General features: G+C 43.6%; 1 protein-coding gene across 6 annotated transcripts in view; it reads left to right on the forward strand.

Moving 5' to 3' along the window:
- INPP5K (inositol polyphosphate-5-phosphatase K) overlaps positions 1-12,610 on the forward strand; it is a 697,161-nt gene extending 684,551 nt beyond the window's left edge. For all 6 annotated transcript variants that reach the window (XM_069615422.1, XM_069615421.1, XM_069615423.1 and 3 more), the window contains one exon: positions 12,233-12,610. The gene's annotated coding sequence lies outside the window, so the exon portion shown is untranslated. The remainder of the gene's footprint in view (positions 1-12,232) is intronic.
- Positions 12,611-15,225: the final 2,615 nt, after the last annotated feature.

Raw genomic sequence — 15,225 nt, forward strand, 5'->3', positions numbered from 1 at the left:
GCCCAATCACTTCGACCTCGCCCCTCCCCCCAGGGAAAAAATCTATCCATCAATCCATTCTTTTGAGGACTTAGAAGGTATATCACCTGCTACGATACTACTTGTAGTAGTGGATAATCCATGTCCAGGAAGACAGTTGACACACCTTCCACCTCCACTGTTAACATTTTATTTAAAGGAGGAAGTCAATGGGCCATCAGTTGAGTCGTTCTACAGCAGCAGGGCATGCAGATTAGACTAAACAATTATAATGATGACGGACTCACCACATCCCACACACTGTCTTTCAACCACATGCCTACTGCCCCTGAACTAAGTCTCCTTAAAAATGGTTATTATGGAAACCAACACGTAACCCACATCCTTTTGACACCCATCGAGAATCTGTTAATTCTTTTAGTATAAAAAAAAGTTACATTCTTCTTGTATTACCCCGCTGTTAGCCCGATATAAATTCTGCTGGTCTGTGCCTACGTTCCCTTTTTTGCCCAGCCCTTTCTGCAGTATAACTTTGATAATAACTTATATTTATATTTAAAATGTATAAAGCGCAACTAAGGCCCGAAGGCGTCTAGGCGCTGATGAAATCGGAGGGGCAGGCTCAAATGCTCAATGCCACTAATTTAACAGGGCTGAAGAAAATGATTAAGCAAATGTGGCTTCAAAGATTTCCTAAAGGGAGAGTAGTCGGCCACAGTTCTTAGATCAAATGACAGATCATTCCATAAACTGGGTGCAGCACAGAAAAAGAGCTGCCACCCAAGCGTTTCCGACAGAATTTGGGGATCCTAAGACGTTGATGTGAATCCGAACGAAGATATCTCATTGGGCAGTATTTTTGCAGCTTATTGATCAAGATTTTGTGAGTTGTCCACAGTGCTGTCCACAATGCTTTTGAACTCAATGCGAGCCGCTAGTGTAGGCGACATAGCAAGGGCAAGGAAGGGGTCAAACGGGGAGCCCTAAGCGCCAGATGAGCTGCAGCTTTCTGCAAAACTTGCATCCCGTGAATCTGGTACTTGGGTTGCCCCAAATAGATGACATTACAGTAGCCAAGTGAGCTAATTACACTGGATGTCACCAGGGTTGTCCGATTTTCAGCAGGAAGCAGGGGGAGAATTTTCCTTAAGGCTTTTAATCTACCAAATCCAGCACTGCAAATGGCAGAGATCTGGGCTCCACAAGACCATTAGGTAGGAGTTTAACTCCAGTAGTGTGAGTTCCAGAGATGGTCTTTTACCGGGCACCAACCACCAGCACCTCTGTCTTACCGCCATTCAATTGCAACCAATTAGCTGCCATCCAGATTCCCACTTTCTCAAGACGGTCTTGCAGCCTCTCAGGGGGAGCAGTCTGCGTGGAGTCTAGCCGAAAGATAAGCTGTGTATCATTAGCATAGGAGTAAAAAAGAACTCCAAATGCAGTGATAAGATAGGCCAGAAGCCGTATATATAAATTAAAAAGAAGCAGGGAAAGAGCCGACCCCTGGGACACTCCACAAAGTAGCTCAACCCGGGAAGAATGGCAGTTCTGAAAAGAGACAGTTTGAGAACGACGTGTCAAAAAAGAGCGGAACCAGGCGAGAGTAGCGTCTGATATGCCTGCTTGCTTGAGCCTGGACAGCAGAATCCCATAGTCCACTGTATCGAGGCCGCAGAGAGATCAAGGAGAATAAGGACTCCAGTCTCTCTGCGGTCGTGAAGCATCGCAAGGTCATCCAACAAGGAAATCATCACGGACTCCGTCCCCATCTTGTGGCGGAAGATGGCCTTCAAAAAGAGGTGATCCTTACCTTCAAGACCAATGCTATGTTTTATGTAAACAAGCAATGGGGAACCATGTCAGTCTTCCCATAGTGGACCTGTGCAAATGGGCCACCTCTCATCTTCCTCATAGCAACGCACCTGTCAGGAGTTGTTAACACAAGCAGATGCTCTGAGCCAACTGTCTTATTTGTTGAACGAGTGGTCCTTGCATGCAAACGTTCTGCACCTCTCCCTTTCGGGAATGGTAACTACTGATGGTAGACCTCTTCTCAAAGTGCCACATGTTTGGCCCATGGATGAGCATTGACCCTTGGTCGCTCAGTGATGCCATTTTGCTTCCTTAGGATGGTTTCCTGTACTATGCTTTTGCACCTCCCTCCAATTGTGAAAGTGCTGCACAAGTTCAAACGGAGCCGGAGATGCCCTGCTATTCCTGACTTGCCTGTTTCTGGGACTGTTTGGAACTGTCCAAAGCAGGGCCGATGGCACCCAGATAAGTGGGATCTGCTATGCCAGCAGGGAGGCAGTGTTCAGCACCCGTCGCCACAATCCGTGAGGTGGACTGCTTGGTTCCAGAGGAGTTGGACTTGGAATCATCTTGTTCTCTCCAAAAGGAATCTTGAGATCGTTTAGCCATCCCACCAGGTTCCCATGAGACACCAGTATAAGAGGGTTTCTGTCACTGGGATTTAGGAGTAGTTGGATCCATGACAGTTCTTCCTGGGTCATGCACTTTCATTCTTTTTACTCCTAGCCCGTTGAAGTATTCAAGGTCCAGGTCATAGCTATAGGAAATTGGGGTCAACAGGAGCTACTCTGATTAATGTTTTTTGTGAAAGAAATCCAGTAACTAGGAAGCACTTGAAAGACTTCTGCAGTTATTTCACTCCCTATGGGGGCTCCTTGCATCTGAAGATGTTAACATTGCACTCTGTTTTGGCACATAAACTGTGACAAGGCTATGGCTGTTGTGAGTCTGGTGACCTCTTTAGTTGGCTGATGCCTCAATCAATTGGCAAATAATTGGCTTTCAGCCGGGTAACCCTACACAGTGTTCCACCATGACAGTGCTTCATTTGTACCTAAAGCCTACTTGGCTTTTTACCTCAAATGAGGAAAATGTGTTGCTAACATTTGTTTTCGAAACCCGACCTTGGCCCTGGAGAGTTTCCTTCATGTACTGGATGTACGTAGAACACAACTTTTATCAGCGGCGTACCAAAGAGTTCTACGCTTCCAATAGGCTTTTTGTGATTTGTGGGTGTACATCCCAGGATAGAGCAGCAACAATAACTTTCACTGGGTGGTGTCTTGCAACCTTTAATGCTATTTGGTGAGTGGTCTGACTTCTATCTCAGGCGTGCTTTCTCACACCATCTGATGAAAGGGGGTTTCATTGCCATTCTACTGCCATATAACTCTGGAAATCATATGGAGGGCAGGGACACGAGCAACTCACTCCACGCTCATTTTGTCTGCATACTGTTCACATTAGCATAGGCCACAGCCAGCCATATCGGTGTATACTTGTACATTCTGTCTTCTCTGAAAAGGGAACTCCTGTGCACCGAGTGTAACTCTTCATAATAGGTAGCCATGCAGGTGAGGTCACTGACTCTCCGAATGCAACCTCAGTTAATCCCATGAGGAAATATCAGCCCCTAAATTATATTGTCCTTTTCAGATGTTTCATATTACAATCGTAAACCTTCAGCTGGTTTCTCTGTTGGCCACCTTGGTGTTGTGCAAGCTATCTCTCTCCACCATCTGCACACATCATCCCTCCCTTTGCTAATGCACGCTAATGCAGGAATCATGTCAGGTAACCTCTCATGCTTGTGCTATCCCTTTATACTCCTTTGTGCTCAGGATGAGGACAGGACCAGGGTATTCATTGCACAAAATTGAATGAAGAAATACCAGGTCTCATGCCTGGGCTATGTCTGTGCATGTAGTTTCCTCACGTATGCTTCACACGCTAACCATCAGTTATTTCTTTTCCCTGCAGCCAATGGGACAGGGTGTCTTAAAGCATGTTCCAGATTTTGTGCTGTTGCCTTTCTTTTTTCAAAAGCTTTTTTCCACACAGGCCTTTCATATTTTGCCCTGCAAGCATGAAATGTAATGCTGCTTGTTCGGCATGTGTATTTTCCCACCCCTGATTCCCATGCTATTGCTATAGAGTATTTTGGACAGATAATAGATTTTGGGATTCACTTTGCCTTCAATCCCTTTGCGCTCGGCTTCTGAAATGGGGGGAAAAAATCTTTCACAGACTTATTTCTGTCTTATTAGAGATTGGTACACTGAAGAGCTGGGTCTGTCTTTATTACATAAGCACCCTAACCAGCTGCCCAGTTATCACATTACCCAGAGGAGCTGTTGGGGTGGAGTTCTGGTGTGTCCTCCCTTTGTATCAGGATCAAATTGGAAGTGTCCTTCCAACATCATTTGACCTCTTGAGGCGAGGTGCACCCTGGGCATAAGACCAGGTTACTACCTGAAATGTCATCTCAATTACCTATATTCAGTCTGCAACCTGAGGTTTCTTTCAGGACTCATTTTCTAGGTTGACCAGTTCTGGATTGTCCTGAGATTCCTTAAACATCTCATGAAGGGTCCTCTATGCACAGCTCCAGAATTTCTTCTGAGGTGCCCTGGCCTAAAGGTGCGCAGGGGCAGAGTGTCAGTCCTCTTCAAATCCTGTCATAGCACATTCCTACTCTTTACGTACGTGCATCAGTGATCTGCCCTGCATATCCAGTGTGAATAGTTCCTAACGTGCGCAGTCTGAGTGATTGCAAAAGAGCAGCCAACCCAAGATTGCAAAAGATTAGTGTCACCTCCAATAAGGAATGAGGACTCCATCCTCCACCTCATGGGCCCGCAGCCTTCATATTCTGACCACTGATTCTATGCCTCCCATCAGTCCATTCCCGCTGGGCCTTTTTGGACCATTGACAAAATCATTGAATTATATACCTTCTAGACCAGAAACGACTTCTCTCCCCGATATTTGTACTTGTAATTTTCAGGCTGGAAAGGAGGGGTACTGGTTTTTCTATCCCAGCTGAACTTCTTTCTCAACCTTGCATAAAATGGACAGCTGTTCATAGCTTCTGGTCTCGTTTACCACAAAAGCCTTTTTCAATTCTGTATCAGTTTCCAGGCCCTCGAACAGTTCCTCCAAGGCTATCGAGCATTCATTGCGCTTAACCTCTTGTCATGGGATGGGGTCATCTCTTTTAGCAAGACCCCTTGCTCCTTCCTTCAGACGATTTATTGCTTGAGAGTTTTCATTCCTTCATGAGAACCCTGGCTTCATCACACACCTTTATAAGTTTAACTCCACTTCTGTGCAGTCTGTGGCCCCACAGAGCCCAACAAAACGTATTCCTCCTCCTATCTCAGATTTTCTTAATCGCCTCTAGGAATTTCAGTTCCTATGATACCAGTGGCAAGTTAGTCATCAGCGGTTTAGCTGTGGGTACTGCTACTAGCGATCCTTACATTGATCCTCCCTCAACTCCCGATAAAGCTACAGACAAACTGCCTTCTTCTGCTGTGGAGTTCTTCGAACACATGCTAAGAAGCAGTGTTCCTATATTTGAAGAATACAGAATTATATCCCATGTAGACAGGGCTTCTGGCAGCAGGCTACACAGGAGAAACCCTATTCCCACTGGAAAAACATCTGTTTCAGCAGGCAAAGAAAACCTGGGAGAAACCTAATTCAGTAGCACCTGCAAATGGAAAACTGGACACCAAGTATCAGTCTTTACTGGAGAAGAAAACATGCCTTGGCACACATCCTCGGTACACCTTCAGTAGTAGCTGCCTCTCCTACTCAAGCCAAATCCCCAAAGCTTTATCATATACTCCTCTGGCAAAAATAGGCAAGCGATAAAGCAGTATTTGAAAGAAAACGTACCTAAACAGTGCTATTCATTTTAGGCAAATTCAAATGCATTTCTAGCAGCGTGTTGCTGAATGTTGCATATTGTGCAAAAGAGTGTCCACCAGAGCTGCAACATCCATTTCAGTTGCAAATGTCTGCTGCAAAATGGGTTGTCTTGACTTATTAAATCGGTGGCAAATCAAGCAGACGCAGCCATTATGATTTGTTGTTTGAAGACATGCTTAGCACTCGGGTGCTAAGCTTCTTCATGATTCCCAAGATGATTTGCCATCTTATGACACCCAACTATTTTTCACAGCCTCTGGAGAGGCTACTAAAGTGAAAATAACACACTTTAAAATCTTTGGTGATGATATCCAAACATACCACTAGAATGTCTACTGGATCAGGTCAATAAAAATGTAATTGTTCCAGCTCCATGCAAGCCTTTCATGGCCTTCAAAAAGATCTCAAGACCGAAAGAGATGAGACGGATCCTTAATTCAACATGAAAAACACCAGCACACCACTGAAGGGCTTTTTTCTGGATCCTTAGTTTCCAGCTGCAAGCCTAAGGTGTAATTGGTCGCAGAGGGTTCTTTCTTGGGAAAGACCTTTCGGATGGAGAGTTTTTTTTAAATTCCAGCTTGGAAGAACATTTCTTAAGACTCCTGGATGTTGTCTGTTGTGGGTCATTGATATCCACTTCCACTATCTCCCCTTTTCGCTACTCTTCTCCATCACGCTCACTCAGTATGGGGGGAGAGGTCACTAAATGGTTGCTCGTTTGAGTAATAAAGCCCTTTTCACCACTGGAGGCATCACCGGCATTCTTCCATATTCCTAATGGTGGATATCACAACTTTGCACCTGGGGCCAGGAAGTACGCTAAGACCAGTTGTTAGTGTTTTTTACATTTTATTAAAGGGTTCATTTCCGTAATAGGCATCAGTTCCTTCCTCCTCCTGAAGCCCTATGCGCCCACTTTCTTTGCCACAGGTTGTGGGTATATCCCCCTCTGCCATGAAAGCAAAAGTAGCAGTTCAGGCAGTTGCAGCGGGTTTGCATCTCCCCTCTATGGTGCTTCAGGCTCTAGGGTGACACAAGCCCATCTTCTTGGTCTAATCTAAATGCAAGCTGTTTGGTGGCCTTTATCCTATGGTTCACTGTACTGTATTTTCTTGTCAGCAGGCTGGTTAGTGGACATACCCAGCAGGGAGAGCTACAGATGGATGTCTGGGGTCTATTTGAATTATCTTCTGGTCTTTCCTTTCCGACCTCTCTAAAGTCTCGTTAAACTCCACTAAATTGTACATCCTCCCATTGTCTGTTAATGCCTATTGCCAATCAGGCCCACCAAAATATGCCTGTTCTTACTAGCTAACTTTGCATTCTCCTGCAGGTCTGTTTCCCGGCCGTCTGCTGTTTTGTCTCGACTATCATCTCTCTCTGATGTTATTAGCCCACTCTTCTCCAAACCTCCTTTAATACCCCTGGCACCTGCTCCTCATGTTTCCTTTGTTCCTCATCTTTACAGTCCATCTCTCTTTCTGATACCTTCTGCGTATCACTACCTGCTTCTACTTCCGCCTCACCATCGGTGTCAGTTCCTTCTGCACCCCTGTCTTCTTCCACTCTCCTAGCTTGATATTTCCTCCTTCTGCCACCTTCCTTCTTTGGATGTTGCGCATCCTCCTCCCCTGCCTTAATGTTTACCACCACCCCCTTCAAGCCTTCACCCTCCAATGTTATCAGCTCATCCTGCTGCTTTCCTCCTGTGATATCACTACCTCCTTTTTCCTTTCCACCGCCTTCCGTCCACTCCCCCCTATGCTGTTATCACTCCCTCCTACTGTTCAGCTCCCACCAACTCCTACTTTTTACTATCATCCTCCAAAGTTATCCTCTCCTCCTTGACCCACTTTGCTGTCACCACCTCTTCTTGCTCTCCAGTGATGCCACTCCTCTATCTCGCCAGCCTACACTTCTTCCCCTGCTCTATTTTCTTCATGTTCTGTGCATGCCATTTTTTCAAAATCAATAATGCGTATCTAGTGCTCCAGTCCCCTTCCCCTTCCTTGGGATGACATCCTAAATGTTTAGATTGAAGGGGACTGGGGATTAGGAAAACAGTAATCACCATAGTAACTAACTTGTACATTTATCCTGAAGAGCTCCAGACCCTCAAAACACAAAGCAAATCCATCTGCCCAATGGATCTTCTTATGAAAAAACCTCCCATCATTTAAAACACAAGGCAATTGTTGTTGGACCCAATTAAAAGTTGTTGGGTTGTTGTACCCAATTAAAAGACGTACGTGCTTTTAGATATTTCATATGGATAGAAAGGCACTATTTTGCCTAAAGTGTAGTTGAGCTTTAAAGCCTGTAAATTCTGTAGATTCTTTCTACACTTTTTCATTACGATTGATCATTAAATGTATTTGTCTATGGCTTATGAACTCAGCTCGTAATCAAGGCCAGCTCCCTCAGGACTTTAAATACATGATAGCCACGCTTCTCAAAAAGCTGGATGCTCAGTGCCTGCCTAATTACCGGCTGCATGTATGGTCTCCAATGTGCGGCCAGAGCATTGTAAACAATTATAACCAGCCATTGCTTGACTCCCTTTGAACAATGGCAACACTGTCTCCTAAACAAATACCAACCAGGCTTAGGCTGATGGAGGGGGCACTGAGACCATGCTTGTGGAGATCCATGAGGATTTGCTTTCAGCCAGTGAGCATGGACAGTCTGTGCCTTGGTTCTTGTTAGTGTCGCCGGCCTGCAACACACTATCATGACCTTCTCAATAGATGTCTTAAGGGGGCTCTGGGAAGCTATCTTTTAGTTCACATTATTCCTGCCAGACATGACATAGCAGGTGAAACATGTCTCTGCTTGCCTCCCATATGAAATGGGGGTCATGTGGGTGTTGCCCAAGCCTCAACGTTGTCCCGTTTTCTGTTTAACAAAACTGCCCCCCCTGGCAACCATCTTCGCTAAACACGGATGGATTTGGATTCAAATGTATGCTGATGAAATTAAGCTTCACAGCAATTTAAAAGAGTAGGCTTGCGACACCTGGCGTTGGCAGTTTGTCTGCTACATGTTCAGGAGAGGCTGTCCACAAATCGTATTATTCGTCAATACTTAGATTGAGATTCTAATTAGGAGTTTGCATTGGCTGTGTGCAGTGGCATTCAAATTGTCCCCTGTATTATGCATATGTCTGAGCCAGATTCTGGGTGCCATTTTCTTCACAAATCTACCATTTACCCTGCATGTTACCGGGTGCAATAAATGTGCCTTCTGTCACCCGAGGCTCCTGTGAGGAATCCGTCTACTCCAACCCAACCCTGAGATGACCCTAGTATGTGCAGTAATCTTGTGGGATCTAGGCAGTCATGGCAAAGGCAATAAACGACAAAGGTCTCAGAACTGGTAGTAAAATGTATCTTCAACTTGAAGTGGTTTGACCACATCACTGCCTCTATGCAGACTCTTCATTGGATGCCAGTGAAGCACAGTATAGGCTTGATTCTCTGCCTCATGCTTAAAGCCTCCTGTGACCCCAAGATGGGATACCACACCAAACTCGTTTTCACCACCATTACATTTATAAGTGTTTTTGGTACAGATCACTGGCACCCCCTTCTCCCCCATTTGCGACCCATTTCCACCTTGAGCCCAATCTCCCCTGATGCATAAAGGACTCAGAAAATATTCATGATCATGTTCCCCTGTCTACTGCTCCTGTCTTGAGGCATTAACCTGACCTATTCATAGTGATATCTGTTGCACCCACACAACCTCCTGGTGCTTGCACTCTGAATCAGCCCTAGGTGCCATGAAGCACACTAAAAAACACTGTAATGTTTGTGATTTGTCTCCCATATTGAGCAGCAGATTCTGCATTATCAACTACTCTGCTTGATTGCTTTAGCTGCTGAAACACAGCCATAAACGTAACATGGACTTGTTTCCTCTAGCACTCCTCTCATACGAGGGACGAACTTGCAGCCTTGATTGGGATACCATTCAACCCTACACAAAAAGTATTGATATTGCTCATGTGTGTTGCCCATGGGGCTATCCTTATTTATTTAGTCACATACAGGCCCACGTGGAGTTTTAAGACACTATCTTGTGTTTAATTGTTTTTATACCTTCCATCTTCTACTAAAAACAGTAAGGGTACACGTTTAAATATATTCTTTTCATTGGAACCAGCAAGGAACAGGTCTTCAATAAATACTAGTATTCTAAATTGGATCAAATAAACCTCAATAGCTTATCCTATGTCTTAATGTAGGCCGTATAAACAAAGAACAACAGATACATCTTCGTGATGAAGTATGAATATGCATCTACACTTATTCAATTAAACCATCTTCCAGTGCAAACCACAGACTATATTCAGTGAAGCTAGTGCAAAATTTATTGCATGAAATTGCATAGTAAACCAATCGCCAATAATTATCACAATATTCATAAATCATAATACTATACAATAAAAACATGGCAGTGCTAGGAATATGTAATACAGTACATGTAGAGTCAATTCATTATTTCAATAAGTGTACAGTTCATAATATCAAGACTTATTCCTCATCTAAATACAATCCTAGTGTATACAATATATATATATTACATATTCCGAGCATTGTCATGTTTTTATTGTATCTTGCGATATTTATTGGTTTACTATGCTGTTGTGTGTAATAATGTATACTAGCTTCACTGAATATAGTCTGTTTTGCATTGGAAGATGGTTTAATTAAATAAGTGTAGATAGATATTCTGACTTCATCATGGAGATGTCCTTGTTTTTTTAAGCTTTGACCCTGTTTTTCGTGGGCATTTTTAGGGTACCCTGGTGTATAAACTATATATATTAAGGTAGGCTATATGACACTTTTGTGAGGCCAAAGTGATGGGTGATGCCATTTTTCCTAATCTGCAGGCTTTTTGTATGTTTACCTGTTCTATCATAATGCAATGCAGTGAAATTTGAAGTGGCCTTTTATAGCACACTACGATCTCTCGAAGTATTATCGAAACATGAAACTTTATCCCTTGAATAGCAACGCACATATTCACTATATAGAACCATGTTATGCATATTCAAGGTCATTCCAGCAGAGGTGGGACTTCCAGTAAGTATTAGCTAGACTCTTCAAAGCCCCTGCAATAGCCAAGATGTGGCCAAGAACTGTTGCCTAGAATGGGAGGGATAATGCATCCTTTAAAAAAGAACTGCATCTTCCCTCACCTGCTTCTAAATTGGGAAGCAAGGGCCAACAAGGGCAATGTTTTAATAATTATTATTAGATAAGTATTCATATGAAATGTTTACAATTTTTAAACACTGTCACTATTTCTGCTGCTACATGACCCTTAGGTTTTCCTGGCTGTTTTAGCAATGAACCCTCCACTCAGAAGCATTTGTATTCAGTCTTCTCCAAGTCTTGACCATTTCTAGTTGTAAAAAGGAGCAATATATTGTGGCTCTTTTTCTACGCCACAGAATTACAACTGGTCTGGGGTACCCCTTTTCTCATTCCATACGCACAACAACACACGGTGACCGGTGTGCACTTGTAAGGCAGTACTCATTAATTGCCTCTGGACCAATTTGTACACCTGAGGTAACTTAAATCGTGTGTGAGACTGGGACCCTCTTTTGTGCCCTTAGACCTGCTCCACGGACCTTGTTGCTGAAGGCAGGGATTCCACGTATACTCCAGTAGCACTATACTTCATTCAATCTCCTCACTCAGTACAAAATCATGTGACTAGGGAACAGGCTAATGTGTACTTCTGAGACATCACACAGCTTGTGACTAGGAGCAGGGATGCCCACTTCCCCTCTGACAAAGCACAGACCGTGTCACTGGGAGCAGGAACAGCCCCTTATGCTCCTGAGATCACGCTCTGCATGAACTTGGTCAGGAGGCGAGCTTCCCATGGTGTACACCGAAGCATATCCAACATCTGGCTCAGTACACGGCAGCATGCGCTTGTGTGATGTGATGTGTGTGCTCCTGAGGGTAGAACCCAATTTTTTCTGAGGCAGTTCACATCCATGAGCATCCCTGAGTCAGCACATGCCATTTTATTTGGAAACCTTGTTGTTGGGTGTAGAGATGCCCATGTGTGCCCCTGAGGGAACACCCTATATAATTGGGGTCTGTGTGTATTCTCAAGACCCTGCATACCATGTAACTGGGAGTAGGGTCACCAGTGGGGATCTTCGAGACAGCAAACACCATGGGCTTGAGGGCAGGATCAGGCTGCCTTTCAGTGCAGCTTTTACCAAAGCTGTATGCTGTGTCTTATGCTTTCTGTTGTAAACAGCATGACTATTAAAGTTGTACATTTCCTTTTAATTAAGTTGTATATTAGAATTTACTTTACATTTTCAAATGTTAACATCATTTTAATGGGCTGAATGTATACATGCATATTGAAATACAATGTTATGTTTTTATTTCTAGAAATACCTGCACTTGTCCTATATATTATTTATAGATTTAGGAATAAACTGTACATTTATAACCGACAGATAACAAGCAGTCTGCATCCTTATGGCCTTAATGCAAGCCCCAAAGACTGAAGCAGCTATATGGATTAACTTAATCCAGCTAGACAGCAGAAAGGCTGAGAGTAATATAAAGTTCCAAAAAGGCTTGACACGCACAACTGAATGTAAGACAACCCTGCCAAGGACATTACTGTCTTCTAGAGGACACGTCCATAGCTGTACTGACATACGAAAGTGAAGCATTGCATCGTGGCCTTCACGTCCCACACTGCAACCAGTGGGGACGCATCCTAGGATAAAGTACTTTGATATCTCAAGTTGGAAATGATAAATTTTTGCGAAAATGTTTAATGTATTTTGGATTCTGTACTGAATTGTCAAGTAAACTGTAAAAGCGTTTGTTGTCTCCATGTTATTTCAAAAAGTAGACCACGTTATAATACCAAGCCCTACATGTGGAAGATGAGAAGAACTAATGCAAATAATCCTGTTTCTGATGTTTGTTAATCTGCTTAGAATCACATGCTGTGCATAGGTCCGACATCCAGTGGTCACTGCGGAGTATTGCATTTTGTTTTTCGTAGTCGAAAAGGGGACGTCGACAAGGCGTGTCTGTAACACAAGCCACGTCTGTCTACAAAGAAGGTAATGTTAATTCAGTCAATCCTGTGCATGGAGAAAACATGGCTACTGCAGTCGTGTGTGTGAAGATATTAGAATTAATTCAACCAAGCATGTGAGGGGGGGAACGGAGGGAGTGGGAAGGTATATGTGTATAGAAATGGTAATTTAGCCAGACCCGTTTACAAAGATAGTTGGGGTAATTGATCCAAGCTAATGGGTATAGAGAAAACTGAGCCAGTGCAGTCGATTTCTGTATATATTTGGATGAAAATCCCATATATGTGGCAGGTGCTGAGTGATCCAGGTGCCTGGAATGGCCACTCACTATATGAGTAATAAAGAAAAAATCAGGATGGGAGATCGAAAAACGGAAAGATTTGTGGATTAATTTATTTAATCTCAAAATGGTAACATAGTGTTAGGTATTGCTTATTTTGCAGCAAGCAGATAACAGACAAATTTAACAATTGGACAAATGGGGGTACTGCTGCGTACCAACCTCTTACATATTTAGGGTATTGGCCTCATATTTGTGCACAATCTCTAGAAGACAATTCGACATTACAATATAAACAAGAGTGAGTGCTGCCAAGGACTACTGATGGTCCATCGGTGTCCTAAAACAGAACACACAACAAGTGTAAATGAAAAAATGGACAAGGTGTTGTGTCGTAGATCGATGGTGTAGTGTTTCGGCCACTTGTAGCTGTAGATGGGAGCTAGTTGATGGCGTGGCCTTCTTCAGGATGGGGATGAAAAGTTACTCTGTCCGTAAGGCATCTGTTAGATGGAGAAGGCTGTTATGATGGATAGTGATCTCTGTGAAATGCTTGTTTTATAATTTAAGTTGCTTATTAGCGGCTGATTAATGCCAACAAGTATAATGAGGAGTGCAGTTGTATGGAGCGTACTATCGAATGGAATGATGCAGCGGTAAAACTGTTGAGGAATCTCCCTCAGCATAGTACAAATCCAAAACTACATCGAAACTCGCAACCTCCTGGGCCTTCACCAATCAAGCTTCCGCCCAGGCAATGGCACCAAAACGACTTTGTTGGATCTTAAAATCCAAATGGATCAAATCAGAGATAAGGGTGACCTAGCCAGCCTTCTCCTATTGGACCTCTTGGCGGCATTTGATTTAGTGAATCACAACATCCTGTGTCGGCACCTAGCCAGTGATGCCCACTTCTCCAATAATGCCATAAACTGGATTGAATCATTCCTATCCAGCCGCTCAATGAGTCTTCTCCACGACTGCAGTGCAGCGCCTTCTACCCCAGTGACATGCAGTGTCCCACAAGGATCCTTTGTCTCTCCCACATTGTACAATGCATTCACAAAACCTCTGTTTGACCGTCTTGACAAATTGAGTGTCACATACACAAATTACGCTGACGACACCCAAATACTACTATCAATTACTGGTAACCATGACACAGAGACCAAATCCCTGAATGTCATTGCCCTTGCCATTCAAGCCTCGATGGCTCAACACGAACTCTGTCTTAATGACAATAAAACAGAGATTCTGATCGTAGGTAGCCCCTGAAGGCTCAAAAACCTCTCACCATCATACACATCATTTGACATAGATGGCAACAGTATCATGGTAGCCAAAGAAGTCAAAACGTTAGGGGTATACCTGGACTCATCTCTAAACCTCACCCGACAAGTAAATGCCATCTCCTCATCCTATACGGCCAAACTCATAACTGCATGCAGACCTTTCTTAACTGCCAAAAATTACGTCACTCTGGCCAGAGCACTGTTCCTTTCCAGGATCGACTACTGTAACGCCATTTTCGCAAGCTCCTTGGCATTAAACCTCAAGAAACTTCAGATAGTTCAAAAGAATGCCATCAGAGCAGCACTCAATATCCCTAAATCAGACCACATAACCACCTCCAGAAGAAACATTCACTGGCTCCAGGTAAGAGATTGTATAACATTTTAAATACTATTACTCACACACAAATGGCTATCCAATACCGCCCATGCTATCTCTCAAACCAGATCCTCCTGACCTACCCGATCTGCCTATATTGGGCAACTGACCTTGCAAAGATTCAAAAGACAAAGAGCATGAGGCTCCAGCTTCCCCGTTATCGCAGCCAACTATTGGAATGCTATGCCCCTGGCACTAAGGACAGACCCTTCACTATGGTCCTTCCATAGTAAACTCAAAATCTGGCTCTTCAACCATGACATCTAGTATCTACCCCAGCCTACCACCCAGCAATAGGTAGCCCCTTTGCCTGTACTCTGCAGACAAAGCAAGCACAGTGGATCTAGGAAAGTGTATTATGCAAATGTAAGAATGTATTGAAACGGAATAAGATTGAAACGCAACTGTAACTTTTGGCTGTAATGTAACTGATCAAGCATGC

The sequence above is a fragment of the Ambystoma mexicanum genome, chromosome 9 (genome assembly GCF_040938575.1).
Source record: "Ambystoma mexicanum isolate Mex_15411 chromosome 9, UKY_AmexF1_1, whole genome shotgun sequence".
In the NCBI taxonomy this organism is placed as follows: domain Eukaryota; kingdom Metazoa; phylum Chordata; class Amphibia; order Caudata; family Ambystomatidae; genus Ambystoma; species Ambystoma mexicanum.